The following is a 15898-nucleotide window of genomic DNA, read 5'->3' on the forward strand; positions in this document are numbered from 1 at the left end:
CTCAATTCCTTGAAGGCAGAGATTGTATCTCATTCGTGGAACTGAACACATAGTAAACACTCAAAAAATATTTATAGAGCTAAATAAGAAATTATATTCTAGGCCTCTTTTCACTAATTTAACTGTGTATTAGGAGATTTTAAAAATTGAATTAAAAAACTCAACCGTTAAACAGGACAGAATACCAACATGTTTGTTAATTGCTAAGTCCAAAGACTCTTAATAAAGAAGCAGTTGAATTATTTTGGTTTGAGAATTAACAGTAAGAATTCATTCTGCTAATTTCTGAACAACCATGAACATTAGAAACATAAAACAAAATGTGACTTCATATATTTTAAAGTGTATCATGTTTTGCTTTGACACATAAAGCTATTTCATTTCTTTTAAGTCAAACTACCAGGCAAAAAGAAAGGAGGAAATTTCTCTCATTTCCTATTTAAATAAACACTTTAACTACCAAATTCGATATATGTTTTTGTTAATTTTTAGAAAATATTTTAAATGCTTTCATGTAATAACACTGTCTCAAACTAACTACTCAGGGCCCTGAACTACACATTTTTCTTTTTTCTTTTTTTATAAGTACAGCACAAATATTATTTGTCTTTGTGATTTTAGTATCTCTTAAATGTGCCACCTGGCAATCACTTTTAAATTAAACTACTATAATAATAAACAATAAGATCAAACATAAAACTGTTTTGAGACATCTTTTAAGCTTTACAGGTAACTGCTACAAGCTGGTAAAACACACCAGAATACTGTAATACCAGAGTTGGAACCACTACCTTTATTAGGTTAGGAGAATTGGATCAAGGATATAGATGTATTCATTCTGAGAGACCACCATTCTCCTCCTTTGTTTTCAGAAATAAAACTCTTCTTTATAGAATGTCTACCGTTGCAGTTAAACTCAAAGGATACAGTTATAAGGTCAGAATCTATCAAATACATATTAGTGACATAAAGCATTGAGATTTTCCTTAAATATGTAGGCGGAAGGACAAACAGCAAGGCAAGAGTTAATTGAAACATTCCTCTCAGGAGCGACTGCATTGACGAGTGGGGGCTGGTAGCTGGCGGGAGGAGGGCGCTAGGCAGAGAGATCCCGAGTTAATCAGGGAGCAAATCCAAAGCCAGGCATGGACAGGCCTCACTAATGAGCCTCAAGTACCCTGCAGTGGTTTTCAAACTTAACTGGCTTCAAACGATGCCACCCCATGACAGAATGCAGCTAGCCATAAGAGCAGGGTGATTAGAATAAATGGCTGGAGTAATTAACTCTGATGTGAAACCACCTGATTGGAAAAGAGAAGCCAAGAGCTATTTAGCTGATGGTCCTCCAGTAGAGAAAGGAAGCTTTCCCTTTCTCTTCTGTGGGTGTTCAGTTAGAACTCAACTCTTTCAAGTAGGTATTTGGTAGCACTAATGAAAAGCAGCTTTCATTCAAGGGCCTTCCCATTCATTTTGAAAGGGGAAGAAAATAAAAGCTTCAAAGTAGAACTAATTTACTTTACTCCCCTACCTCTCAGTGAATTTTGTGTTAGTCAAGTCTGCATGACTGTTTATGCTAACAGTCTGCCTCCAAATAATGTCATCAAATACCAAAAAATTGTTATTTATGAAATAATCAGATAAGAATGATTTTTAAAGCACTTTAAACTTCCCTTTCTTTAAAAATACTTTACATCACCACGTGTATTTTACGTATATACAATATTTGTTACTCATACTCAATAACTCTGGAAAAATGCTTTACACAGAAAACTTGAAATGTATAATAATTGCTGATCAGTGTCAATACTTCCTTCATAAAGTCCATTGGGACCATTTTTCCTATAGCAAGAGTTCCTGGAGTCAGGGAGAAGGAAAGAAAGCACAAATGGTATATACATTTGCTTTTGAAGAGAAGAAAAAAAAAAGAATGTTAAGGCAAGGAAAGAAAGAATATGTATTTTTTACAAAAAGACAGCTTTCTTAAAGGGCAAATTGAGCCCAAGAAACCACACTCTCTAGTCTGCTTTATTTTACAAAGAGGGGAATTACAAAGACTGGGGGCATTACTACCTGCTGTTTTACAAGTAGTAATCAATTCATTGGGCCGGTGTTGTTCTGTACCTGCTGAGTTAATGTTCCTCGACACGCCCCTCCCCCTTAGACACGTTCACAAGCTGTCCAAGAACAACTCCAGTGTAGTAGCACATGTAACTTAGCGAATGTTTATGCCTAAACTCAGATTTATTTGACAGCTTTACACCTTTGGGCATGATATAATTAAATGTTTTGACAGCTAAACAAAAACTGTATAAATTTAAAAGCTATTAAGAGCTCAGCATCTAGAATCAAAATGAAGCAATTTGCTTATACCCTAAACCATTTTTAGCCACTCATTCCAATAAAAAGCACGAGAGGGGCAAACGTCTATTGAAGTGTTTTAGCTAGTTCCTTCACATTTCTGCTATGGAGAATACTCCACTTATAAATACTGACAACGACTTTCATATCAACAAGGGAACATAAGCAGATTTAAGATGATCAATTTAACCCTTCAGTTCAGTCACTCAGTCATGTCCAACTCTTTGCGACCCCATGGACTGCAGCACGCCAGGCCTCCCTGTCCATCACCAACTCCCGGGACCTACTCAAACCCATGTCCATTGAGCCGGTGATGCCATCCTACCATCCAATCCTCGGTCGTCCCCTTCTCATCCTGCCTTCAATCTTTCCCAGCATCAGGGTCTTTTCAAATGAGTTCTTTGCATCAGGTGGCCAAAGGATTGGAGTTTCAACTTCAACATCAGTCCTTCCAATGAATATTGAGGACTGACTTCCTTTAGGAAGGACTGGCTGGATCTTCGTGCAGTCCAAGGGGCTCTCAAGAGTCTTCTCCAACACCACAGTTCAAAAGCATCAATTCTTCGGCGCTCAGCTTTCTTTGTCGTCCAACTCTCACATCCATACATGACTACTGGAAAAACCATAGCTTTGACTAGACGGACCTTTGTTGGCAAAGTAATGTCTCTGCTTTTCAATATGCTGTCTAGGTTGTTCCTTCCAACGCGTAAGCGTCTTTTAATTTCATGGCTGCAGTCACCATCTGCAGTGATTTTGGAGCCCAGAAAAATAAAGTCAGCCACTGTTTCCCCATCTATTTCCCATGAAGTGATGGGACCAAATGCCATGATGTTTTTTCTGAATGTTGAGCTTTAAGCCAACTTTTTCACTCTCTTCTCTCACTTTCATCAAGAGGCTCTTTAGTTCTTCACTTTCTGCCATAAGGGTAGTGTCATCTGCTTATCTGAGGTTATTGATATTTCTCCCAGCAATCTTGATTCCAGCTTGTGCTTCTTCCAGCCCAGTGTTTCTCATGATGTACGCTGCATATAAGTTAAATAAGCAGGGTGATAATATACAGCCTTGACGTACTCCTTTCCCGATTTGGAGCCAGTCTGTTGTTCCATGTCCAGTTCTAACTGTTGCTTCCTGACCTGGATACAGATTTCTCAAGAGGCAGGTCAGGTGGTCTGGTATTCCCATCTCTTTCAGAATTTTCCACAGTTATTGTGATCCACATAGTCAAAGGCTTTGGCATAGTCAATAAAGCAGAGATAGATGTTTTTCTGGAACTCTCTTGTTTTTTCGATGATCCAGCGGATGTTGGCAATTTGGTCTCCAGTTCCTCTGCGTTTTCTAAAACCAGCTTGAACATCTGGAAGTTCACGGTTCACGTATTGCTGAAGCCTGGCTTGGAGAATTTTGAGCATTACTTTACTAGCGTGTGAGATGAGAGCAATTGTGCAGTAGTTTGAGCATTCTTGGTATTGCCTTTCTTTGGTACTGGAATGAAAGCTGACCTTTTCCAGTCCTGTGGCCACTGCTGAGTTTTCCAAATTTGCTGGCATATTGAGTGCAGCACTTTCACAGCATTATCTTTTAGGATTTGAAATAGCTCAACTGGGATTCCATCACCTCCACTAGCTTTGTTCGTAGTGATGCTTCCTAAGGCCCACTTGACCCTATGTTTGGCTATTTTCTATAATTTTAGAATCAGCGATACTAAAAAGGAACAAACTACAGATATATGTAGTATATTATTTAAAAGGCCACTGTGTGTTACTTGAAAGGATTTAAAGCAACACAAAATAAGTGAGTCGTCCGTCAGGCTCAACCATCAGTGACTCAGGAGTTAGTCTTCATTCTCCAAATCTGCGAGGTTCCATATTTTCACAGTACTCTGTGCTGCCTATTTCTCTAAGATCCCAGTTCTTTCTTCTTGCTTCTCAAGGAAGAGAGAAAGCACAATGTCCCTAGGTCAGTGCCTACCTTCAGAAAAACCCACTATTCATTATCTGAGCTCCAGAACACGTTTCCATCAGCAGTACTACTCAAACAAAATTAAAAACCTCAGATACATCTCTAAAAATGAAAAAAAAAAAAAAAAAAGAACCTATAAAGCAAAACTATTCATTAAATTATCTTTTTTAAAAAATGCAAGGTTGATTTATATCTACTATATTACATCACAGTATCATTCTGGAAAGCACTTACAGAGGTTACATAATCTAACAAAAAAGTTCAAGTTTAAACAATAATCTAAGTCAGAACTATTATTGAAGCATTTGGACTCTATCAAATATATAAAAACATTTAAAATCTACTTTTCATTATGTAATGATGGGGGATATGCTACCCTCCGTAAAGTAACAATGATCTGTTGTTTATTTTTTTAAAAATCAGTGAAATGTTTAGAAATTAGCTCACATCTCCTGTAATGTTTATACTTCACTTTATCATGCTCTTGGAAAGCCAGTTCTGAAGGCAGAAAATACTACGAGCCAAACCCTGTTTAGCTTATACATGCTGATGTCAAGTAATTTAAAAAACATATTTTAAAAAGAGCTTCTTATGTATACATCTAAGAACACTACTGCATTACCCAATTCTCATCCTCTCACTCTTGTGAATAGGATGGAGGTCTTTTTGTTTACCATATTTGGATCTCCTGGGATATAGCCTGAAAATGGATTTAACTTTTTTGAGTTTTTAAACATCTGACTGTATGGATTGTGCGGATAAGGAGGTGGTACTTGGAAGCTGATAACTGCAATCTGGCTTTTAAAAAAAAAATTTTTTTTTAATTAAATTTCATTACTTTTTGACCGGGTCACATGTCTTGTGAGATATTAGTTGTCCAACCAGAGACTGAACCTGGGCCCTTGACAGTGAAAGCACAGAGTCTTAACCACTGGACTGTCAGGGAATTCCCTGGCTTTTTTTTTTTTTTTTTAAATAAATGAACTTTGAATCAGATCTTATAATTATTAGTTATAAGGCTCATATTCCTACTTGATGGGTAGCTGTTTGAAGACTTAGTGAATTAAGACCCAAAGGGAAATATTACTTGGTGTAAAATAAGAAATTGCAAAATACTACATATTGGACATGTCCTCTTCTTAGGAAATATTATCTCAGTGTCTTTTTTAAATTATTATTTCATTGTTCTCCATGGACAAGTGATACATGTAACGAAGAGGTATATGTGTCTGACAGACCTTCTGATTAGAATCAGGTAACCAGTGGCACTGATTTGATCTAAAGCAGCCAAAGCACAGGAACTAGAATTTAACCCATGCTGCCTTTTTATAGATAAAAGATCTATGTTCAAAGCATTTAGAAATTGCTGTGGCAGCTCCAGGGGTACAATGACCTTTGGTTGAGATCCACTGAACATTAATAAAAATATCATGCCTAGTAAAATATACTAATTTAATAAACCTAAGACTCCATTTGACTGTAAGATGAATCTTTATTTCATGGATTGCTAAGAAATAAAAAGAGCTGCAAAATAATGATATCAGAATGCTATATGATGTAGAACTTTAATGTTATACTGATTGAAAGAGCTATCAGACTTTTTAGACATAGATTTTATTAACTGTTACACATAAAGAAGAAAATATAAATGTAATTAATTGGTTACTCATAAAATGTTTCAGAGTCCAACTCTTCTGAATAACTGCCTGACCTGAAGTTGTTGAAGTCTATGTTTTTCCTCACAATACTGTTCTCACAGCCTTTAAGAGCATCAGTGATGCAGCATCTTTTAAAAGAATTCTCCACTATCACCTTTGGATTTTTCTTCCAAGCCTCAGACGTGCATTTTTACAAATTTTGATGCTGACACTTATCTCCCCACTTTTTTCCTCAGAGCTGTCAGCACACTTCTTGTGACTACTTTACCTGGATCTTCTTCTAACTGTGCTTATATATACATATAAACTATGAAACCTCTATCTGAACACCTCTACTGCTATAATTCATGATTGCGTGACTGGAGAACAACAAAAATGCAAAAATAATACATTACTCATAAAATTATTGCAAAAATTAAATTATATGCCTGGTTTAGAGTAAGTTTTTACTAGATGCCAACTCCCTTTCCAGTTCTCCTAGGTGCTGGTCAGCCATCAACATAGGAGTCCCCTCCTGGAATTCAGGCTCTTGCTGGCTCCCTCTTACACAGAATACAGCTGACATGTGTAACCAACTGGACATAGCAGAACTGACACAGTGGGACTTTAGAGACTAAGTTGTAAAAGATATTGTGCCTTCCACCCTTCTCTGTTTTGGATCACTTGGCCTGGGGGGAGTCAGCTGCCGTATGCTGAGGAAACTCAAGCAGCTCTGTGGAGTAGGCCCTGTGGTGAGATGCCGAGGACTCCTCTGAACTCACCAATCTTGTGAGTTATCTCAGAAGCCCCAGTCATACCTTTAATGACAGTAGCTTCAGAAAATATCTTGACTACATTCTCATGAGAGGTAGAGAGCCAGAACCATCTAGCTAAGCCATTCTCAAATTCCTGATCCAAAAAAACTGTATGAGATAGAAATGCTGTTTTAGCTGTTAACTTCTGGAGTAATTCATCAGACAGCAATACAAAACAAACACATCTTTCCATTCACTTTTTCCTTACACTTGCTTGACCTGTTTCAACCCACATAGGACTCCAAGGTGCTTATCTAGATTTTTTTTTTAATTTTACCAAGATTTTCTTTTACTAGACTATCATCAATTTGACAGTTCTCACTTTTATTTATCCTTAATCTTGGTAAAGTCCATTATCTGCTTTTCTAGCTTCTATACATGGGCTGCTATGCTTCATTAGAGAAAATCAAAATACGTACTACTGATTTTACTATAAATCCAGGCTCTCTATCTCCAGCTGGGACTCAAATTCTATTCTGATTATTTTTGTGTTTCTAATGGCATACTCCCTTTAGTGGCTGCCTTAAATTACATACCTGCCTCACATTCTTTCTCAGTAGATTATCTGGCTGTTGATTTCAATAAGAGGACATCAAAAATTTTTTCTTGTGTTTCTTCTCCATTTAAAATGTCTATATTTCAACCATAGCTCTCCTCTTCATCCTGCACTTATGGGTAAGAAGTGTCGTCGTATCTCCTAAAGTTAGCTATCTACCTAGTTTTCAGTTTCTCCCCTTCTAAGTTATTCCTTCTCCGAGATTACTCAGATTCTCCTACCTAGAAAGAATCTTTTCCTTAATTCTCTTACCATCCCAGAATCATCTCTTACTTTGTTGGATATCATACTTCTCCAAAGAGGCCATATTCATTCACTTATTCTGCAATCTCTCCATCCCTTCACTCAATTCCTAGAAATCTAGATTTCACCATACTCTATGGCAACTTTCTATCTAAAGTTGCCAATATCCTCCCTTTTAAGTCTAAAATGGTTTCCCTCTATGAGAGTGAACTATGTGGCAAAGATTATTTGTCACTCAATATTCACTCTTACTTTCTTTAATAATAAAAATCTTAGCCAGAGACACATTTACCACTCTTCCTTCTAACTTGATGAGGCCACGTGATCAACTTATGGTTAATGAGATATGAACAGAAGTAAATATGTGTCCCATCTCAAAAAGAATGGGCATGTTTCTACTCCCCTTTCATACTCACTGGTAATAGAAGCAAACTAGACCTACTCTAGGCTACTCTTGTAACTCAGCTGGTAAAGAATCTGCCTGCAGTGCAGGAGACCCTGGTTCAATCTCTGGTTGGGAAGATCCATTGGAGAAGGGATAGGCTACCCACTCTAGTATTTTTGGGCTTCCCTGGTGGCTCAGCTGGTAAAGATTGTGCCTGCAATGCAGAAGACCTCGGTTTGATTCCTGGGTTGGGAAGATACCCTGGAGAAGGGAATAGCTACCCACTCCAGTATTCTTGCCTGGAGAATCCCCCATGGACAGAGGAGGCTGGCAGGATACAATCCATAAGGTGGCAGAAGCAGACACAACTGAGCAACTAAGCATAGCATATGTACTTCAAAACACACTGTTATGGAGTCAAAGTGAGATAGAAATTGCTAGGCAGTCAGTGTAGGACTCTGAGACCTTGGTCTTGGTTTCAGTAAACATCTTGCTCCATTAACTAAAGCTATACCCTTTGTTGCTGACTTTCAAAGGAAAGCATCCTCCCTCTGGTAGGGAATAAAACACCTAGATCAAGGACAGGGCAACCATTAACTCCTGGCACTTTTATCTAAAAGAAAAACAACTGGTGATCATTAATCTTTAGCCCATATACCTGCTCCACTGTAAAATGGCCAGGGGACACGAAAAAGGGTGCGACCTAACTGGGGAAGTCAGAGTAAGAGAAGCCATAAAGACATTAAGTTAAACACTGTGATCTTTAATTGGTCAAAAATTAAATATTTTAAGGACAGGAGTCAATCAAAAATGTATAGAGCAATACTAGTAAGGATATAACTGCTGTAAGTCCTGCCTTTGGGGGGACTCTCTATCCCTTCTCAGTGTCTATGCTGAGAGCTTTGTACTTTTCTTGCCTCTAAAATAAATTCTATTTGCTTCTTACTGAGAAGTTTATTCTTCAGCTCCTTGAACAAGAACTCAGATTCCTGTTTCACAAGCTTTGTCTGCTTGCTGCACAACAGGCCAATTAACTGAAGGACAATTAACTGAGAGAGGAGCTGTTTAGGCAAGGAACACAACTTTATTCAGAAAGCAGATGAGAAGATGGCAGACTAATGTCTCAAAATAACCATCTTTATGGGGTCTGGACTCCAGGTCCTCTATAGGACAGAGAGAGGGAGGAGTTGAAGAAGTAAAGATCATTGCAAATATGTCCTGGAATGGCCAAACTGAGGGAGATGATCTGTTAATCTCTTTAAACAGAGGAACAAGGTTCCCTGAGGCAGGTCATTAGAGCGCAGATATGTTAATCTCTTTGGGCAGAGGGGGTAAAGTTCTCTGAGGCCAGTTATTATGTATGATTACAATAACAAATTGTAATTGTAAAGAGCAACAACTGCAAAGGGAAATATTTCATAAGAACCTGGAATGTTGGGTCCACGAATCAAGGCAAATTGGAAGTGGTCAAACAGGAGATGACAAGAGTGAATGTCGACATTCTAGGAATCAGTGAACTAAAATGGACTGGAATGGAAGAATTTAACTCAGATGACCATTATATCTACTACTGTGGGCAAGAATCCCTTAGAAGAAATGGAGTAGCCATCATAGTCAACAAAAGAGTCCGAAATGCAGTACTTGGATGCAATCTCAAAAATGACAGAATTATCTCTGTTCATTTCCAAGGCAAACCATTCAATACTACAGTAATCCAAGTCTATGCCCCAACCAGCAATGTTGAAGAAGCTGAAGTTGAACGGTTCTATGAAGACCTACAAGAACTTCTAGAACTAACACCCAAAAAAGATGTCCTTTTCATTATAGGGGATTGGAATGCAAAAGTTAAGAAGTCAAGAAATACCTGAAGTAACAGGCAAATTTGGTCTTCGAGTACAGAATGAAGCAGGGCAAAGGCTAACAGAGTTTTGCCAAGAGAACACACTGGTCATAGCAAACACCCTCTTCCAACAACACAAGAGAAGACTCTACACGTGGACATCACCAGATGGTCAATACCAAAACCAGATTGATTTTATTCTTTGCAGCCAAAGATGGAGAAGCTCTATACAGTCAGCAAAAACAAGACCAGGAGCTGAATGTGGCTCAGATCATGAAATCCTTATTGCCAAATTCAGACTTAAATTGAAGAAAGTAGGGAAAACCACTAGACCATCCAGGTATGAACTAAATCACATCACTTATGATTATACAGTGGAAGTGAGAAAGAGATACAAGGGACTAGATCTGATAGAGTGCCTGAAGAACTATGGACAGAGGTTCGTGACATTGTACAGGAAGCAGGGATCAAGACCATCCCCAAGAAAAAGAAATTCAAAATGGTTGTCTGAGGAGGCTTTACAAACAACTATGAAAAGAAGAGAAGCAAAAGTAAAAGGAGAAAAGGAAAGATATATCCATTTGAATGCAGAGTCCCAAAGAATAGCAAAGAGAGATAAGAAAGCCTTCCTTAGTAATCAATGCAAAGAAATAGAGGAAAACAATAGAATGGGAAAGACTAGAGATCTCTTCAAGAAAATTGGAGATACCAAGGGAATATTTCAGGCAAAGATGGGCACAATAAAGGACAGAAGTGGTATGGACCTAACAGAAGCAGAAGATATGAGAAGAGGTTGCAAGAATACACAGAAGAACTATACAAAAGATCTTCACAACCCAGATAACCACAATGGTGTGATCACTCACCTAGAACCAAACATCCTGGAATGTGAAGTCAAGTGGGCCTTCAGAAGCATCACTACAAACAAAGCTAGTGGAGGTGATGGAATTCCAGTTGAGCTATTTCAAATCCTAAAAGATAATACTGTGAAAGTGCTGCACTCAATATGGCAGCAAATTTGGAAAACTTACCAGTGGTCACAGGACTGGAAAAGGTCAGTTTTCATTCCAATCACAAAGAAAGGCAATGCCCAAGAATGCTGAAACTACCGCACAATTGCACTCATCTCACACGCTAGTAAAGTATGTTCAAAATTCTCCAAGTCAGGCTTCAACAGTACGTGAACCATGAACTTCCAGATGTTCAAGTGATATTTAGAAAAGGCAGAGGAACCAGAGATCAAATTGCCAACATCCATTGGATCATCGAAAAAGTGAGAGTTCCAGGAAAACCTCAACTTCTGGTTTATTGACTATGCCAAAGCCTTTGACTGTGTGGATCACAACAAACTCTGGAAAATTCTTAAAGAGATGCGAATATCAGACCACCTGACCTGCCTCCTAAGAAATCTGTATGCAGGTCAGGGAGCAACAGTTAGAACTGGACATGGAACAACAGACTGGCTCCAAATATAAAAAGGAGTATATCAAGGCTGTATATTGTCATCCTGCTTATTTAACTTATATGCAGAGTACATCATGAGAAATGCTGGGCTGGAAGAAGCACAAGCTGGAATCAAGATTGCAAGGAGAAATATCAATAACCTCAGATATGCAGATGATACCACCCTTATGGCAGAAAGTGAAGAAGAACTAAAGAGCCTCATGATGAAAGTGAAAGAGGAGATTGAAAAAGTTGGCTTAAAACTCAACATTGAAAAAACTAACACCATGGCATCCAGTCCCATCACTTCATGGCAAATAGATGGGGAAACAATGGAAACAGTGAAAGACTTTATTTTTGGGGGCTCCAAAATCACTGCAGATGGTGACTGCAGCCATGAATTTCAAAGACGCTTGCTCCTTGGAAGAAAAGCTATGACCAACCTAGACAGCATATTGGAAAGCAGAGACATTACTTTGCCAACAAAGGTCTGTCTAATCAAGGCTGTGGTTTTTCTAGTAGTCATGTATGGATGTGAGAGTTGGACTATAAAGAAAGCTGAGTACTGAAGAATTGATGCTTTTGAACTATGGTGTTGGAAAAGACTCTTGAGAGTCCCTTGGACTGCAAGGAGATCCAACCAGTCCATCCTAAAGGAAATCAGTCCTGAATATTCATTGGAAGGACTGATACTGAAGTTGAAACTCCAATACTTTGGCCACCTGATGGGAGGAACTGAGTCATTGGAAAGGACCCTGATGCTGGGAAAGATTGAAGGCAGGATGAGAAGGGGACGACAGAGGATGAGATGGTTGGATGGAATGACTGACTCAAGGGACATGAGTTTGAGTAAACTCTGGGAGTTGGTGATGGACAGGGAAGCTTGGCATGCTGCAGTCCATGGTGTCGCAAGGAATCGGACATGACTGAATGACTGAACTAAACAATAACATGTCACAAGGAATCGGACATGACTGAATGACTGAACTGAACAATAACAAAAGCAATGAAAAACAAAGATTAAAGTTAAAGAAATAGATCTATCTTATAGTCAGAACTGGCTTTTCCCTGCAACATCAGCAAGCTAAATGACACACGCAGTAGTGCCGTGACAGTTCTGAGTCCAGTCATCAAAGACCAAAAATTGTGCAGTGCTCAAATTCCTGGAAATCCCCACCCTTTCTCCAAAACAGCTGGAATAATCCTCTCACTCATTAACCTATGAATTTAATCAGCCCATGAAGACTAACCACGCCATATTTCAAGGCTGCTCTCTCCTGAGATGGCCCATACTCTGTGTATCTCTCTACATAAATCCACTTCTTATCTATCACTTCGTCTGTCACTAAATTCTTTCTGTGATGAGACATTAAGAACCTGAGCTTCATTAAGTGCTGAAACTAGGTTTGGAAGACTAGGGGTTTTGGCTGGGTTCGATGTCCAGCCACGTGGGTTCAAATCCCAATCAGGGTTCTGAGTTCAAGTCCCAATTTGAGTTACACAGCTTTATAACAGAGAATAACTTAGCCTGTACCATAATTAATATACCCAGTGTACTGGTCAGAAGCCTAGCAGGAATAAAAGGCACTATTTGACTGGATTCTGATGAAGGTCCTATTCACATTCAGGGTCAAGGAAACCAACAAGCCACTGTGAGGAATCTGTAGACTGATAACAGTGAGATGGCACTACAATCCATAGGACTGAAGGAGCAAGGAGAGGAATTAATATTACTAGAGCTTGACAAGCGTTTAAGTTATGAAAGGGAAACTTCCTGGATGTAGCCATAGCTGCTGAAGGTCCAGTCTTGAAGCAGGCAGGGAGTGGGGTAAGATTCTTCTCCTCTCCTGTCTCCTGCTCACCCTTTCAAATCCACAGCCAACAGCCTTGCAAGGCATAAAAGAACAGGGGGAGTGGAGGCAACAACCTGGAAGGCAGGGGTGAGGGGAGGAGGAAGGATGCCAAGGATGGCTATTAACAAACAAAAAATAAATCACATCAGCATTTCATGAGACCACTCTGAAGCGTACTTTTAATCATCCAACTGCTCTTGAAATACCCTTTCTTACTTTTAACACTACATACATGTTCTTACTTTTTAAACTGTTAATGTTCTTTTTAATGAGTTTCTCTCTCTCTCCCTGTTCTCAGGAGAAAATTGTTTCCTGTTGCTATGTTCTTGGATTTCTTGCCTCTATGCCTTATATTCTAAGGTAAAGTCATGAACGTCTTCTGTCTTCAACTATCATTTAATATACCTGAGCACCAAATCTCCACCTCCAACATTAGCCTCTCTCCTAAGTGTTGGATCCAAGGTTGCCTATTTAAGTATCTATGGAAGCCAGGTAGGTAAGAGGAAACGGATATGGCAAACCAGATATAAAACAGCAGAAAAAGATAGAGGCTGCAGAAAACTAGAGAGATATGCCTAAGATGTGGCTATCACTCAGCTCCAGTTGATTTTGTCAGACACGTGTAGTTCCAATACAATCACATAATCTAACTTCTAAAGAAAAGGCTAGCAATCTAAATTTGGGAGAGTGAGGATTCTATATTTCATTTTTTTAAATGATAGCAAGTAACTCTTTTTACAAAAATATCAGGTAGAAATAAATCTGGAAATCCTCTCAACTATAAAACATTCAAAAAAAAAAAAGAATAATAAGAAAGAAAAAACAAACAGAAAACAAAAAAGAAAAAAGAACATTCAGAAGTACTGAATAAAATAAAACAAGTATGCTTTCTTAAAACTTTGTTTTGAAATAATTTTAGACAAAGAAAAACTGCAAAAACAGTATTGACAGTTCATATATACTCCTCATCCACCTTTTTCAAATGTTAACCTATATAATCACACAATGATCAAAACCAGAAAATTGGTATATGCAAAGACTGTCCTTTCACCATTTTCCCCCAATGCCCTTTTTCTATTCCAGGATCAAATCCAGTTTCCCACATTGCATATAGTTGTTGTGTGTAGACTCAGAAAAGCAACTTTTAAATAAATTAGCTGAATTTTGATCTTTCTCTATTGAAAGAAGCTTATCAAGTGTAGAACCCAAATAATAAAATAATAACGTGAAATGCTTCCAGTTTTGTCCTTCTTCCTCAAGATTGTTTGGCTATTCAAGGCCTTTTGTTGTTCATGTGAATTTAGAATTATTTTTCTATTTTTGTATGATATTGAGACTTTTGATAGAGATTGCAATGAATGTGTAGATCATTCTGGGTAGTGTGGACATTTTAATAACATTAAGTCTTCCTATCTACATACATGTCATTTTTCATGTCTAATTTCTTTCATCAGTGTTGTGTACTTGTCAATGTACAAGGTTTTCATCTCTTTAAATTAAATTTATTCCTAAGTATTTTATTCTTTCTAGTGCTATTGTAAACGGGGTTGTTTTCCTAATTTCCCTTTCGAATAGTTAATTGTCAGTGTATAGAAAAGCAATGGGTTTTTGTATGTTAATTTTGTTTTCTGCAACTTCACGGAATTCATTTATTAGTTATAACAGGTTCTGTGTGTGTTTGTGGAGTCTTTAGGGTATCTATAAATAAGATCATCATTATCTGCAAATAAGAAGTTTTACTTATACTATATTAGCTGTATGACCATGCCTATTGGCCTTTCTGAATTTCTAAAAAATTTGAAATGTCTTCACTATAAGCCTCCCAAGAATATTATAACACTCCAATAACTAAAATGTGAAAGCTATTTATAAAATGCTAAATATTACACAAATTTAAGTTATTATGCATTCTTTGGTGATTTATAAATTTCGTATCTAAAATACTACTACTATAATTCTTTTAGTAGGAATAAAATCTGTTTAGGAACTGCAAACTATTTATCAGTTAAAATTGCTGTTAAGTGTCATTAGACTTTTAAGAAAAAACACTGTTAGCTTTAGCAAAAATGCTTTAAACACTTTGGTGTTAAGTATTCTCACAGAGTCCACCAATATGCAAACAATAGAGCAACTATATTAGTTCACTCAGTGTCCTACACATGGAATTCTGGGCCTATAATTAACCATTTTGGGTAACACTCATAAACTATACAGTGTGCAGTAAACATGTCTACAAAGTAAATTAAAGAACCCCTATACTATATAGCAGCTGATGCAAACTGGGACTTGATTTAAAATCTTTAGAAACAGAGGACTGTTTTAATTCTGTAAGTGAGAGAGGAGAAAGTCATATTCTTTAAAGAAACAAACAGTACTTCAAGTTTCTATAAGACCTCCAGTTTTCTACATGACACATGCCCCTTCAGGAAATCATAGGTCAGGTTTTATAATATAATATACTGTAAATAATGTAATTAATCATGATTGTAAGCCAATGACTCTATTAATAGGACCTAGGAGTCTATCATAGATGTTTTAAATTTTTGTTCCATATGAATTTAAGTGCCTGATCCCTGTTGGTCTTAATGAGTATATTATGTAAAATCTGTATTGACACTTGACAATCACCTTAATTAAAAAAAATTAAGTCCACATTTTAAATTTCCCATCATTTGATTTCCCATCCCAAATTTCTTGTCATCATTCTAAATGGCAGTCAAAATCATGTCAATCAATAGACATCACAAAACATGTTACTATTCCTCATTTCTTATGCATAAATGACTGATAATAGGCTCCTACTCAGTTT

At 37.6% G+C, this 15898-nt stretch overlaps 1 protein-coding gene and 1 long non-coding RNA gene across 13 annotated transcripts in view; both read right to left on the minus strand.

Moving 5' to 3' along the window:
- Positions 1-15898, minus strand: part of LRBA (LPS responsive beige-like anchor protein) — an 803036-nt gene that overhangs the window by 95030 nt on the left and 692108 nt on the right. The window lies entirely within an intron of this gene.
- On the minus strand, positions 562-14023 carry LOC145526964 (uncharacterized). Its single transcript, XR_014069357.1, has 2 exons — positions 13282-14023; positions 562-2631 (listed from the first exon to the last, which is right to left on the minus strand). It is a non-coding gene; the product is annotated as an uncharacterized LOC145526964 (long non-coding RNA).

Source organism: Giraffa tippelskirchi, chromosome 11 (genome assembly GCF_054371585.1).
Source record: "Giraffa tippelskirchi isolate mGirTip1 chromosome 11, T2T-mGirTip1v1.2.pri, whole genome shotgun sequence".
NCBI lineage: Eukaryota > Metazoa > Chordata > Mammalia > Artiodactyla > Giraffidae > Giraffa > Giraffa tippelskirchi.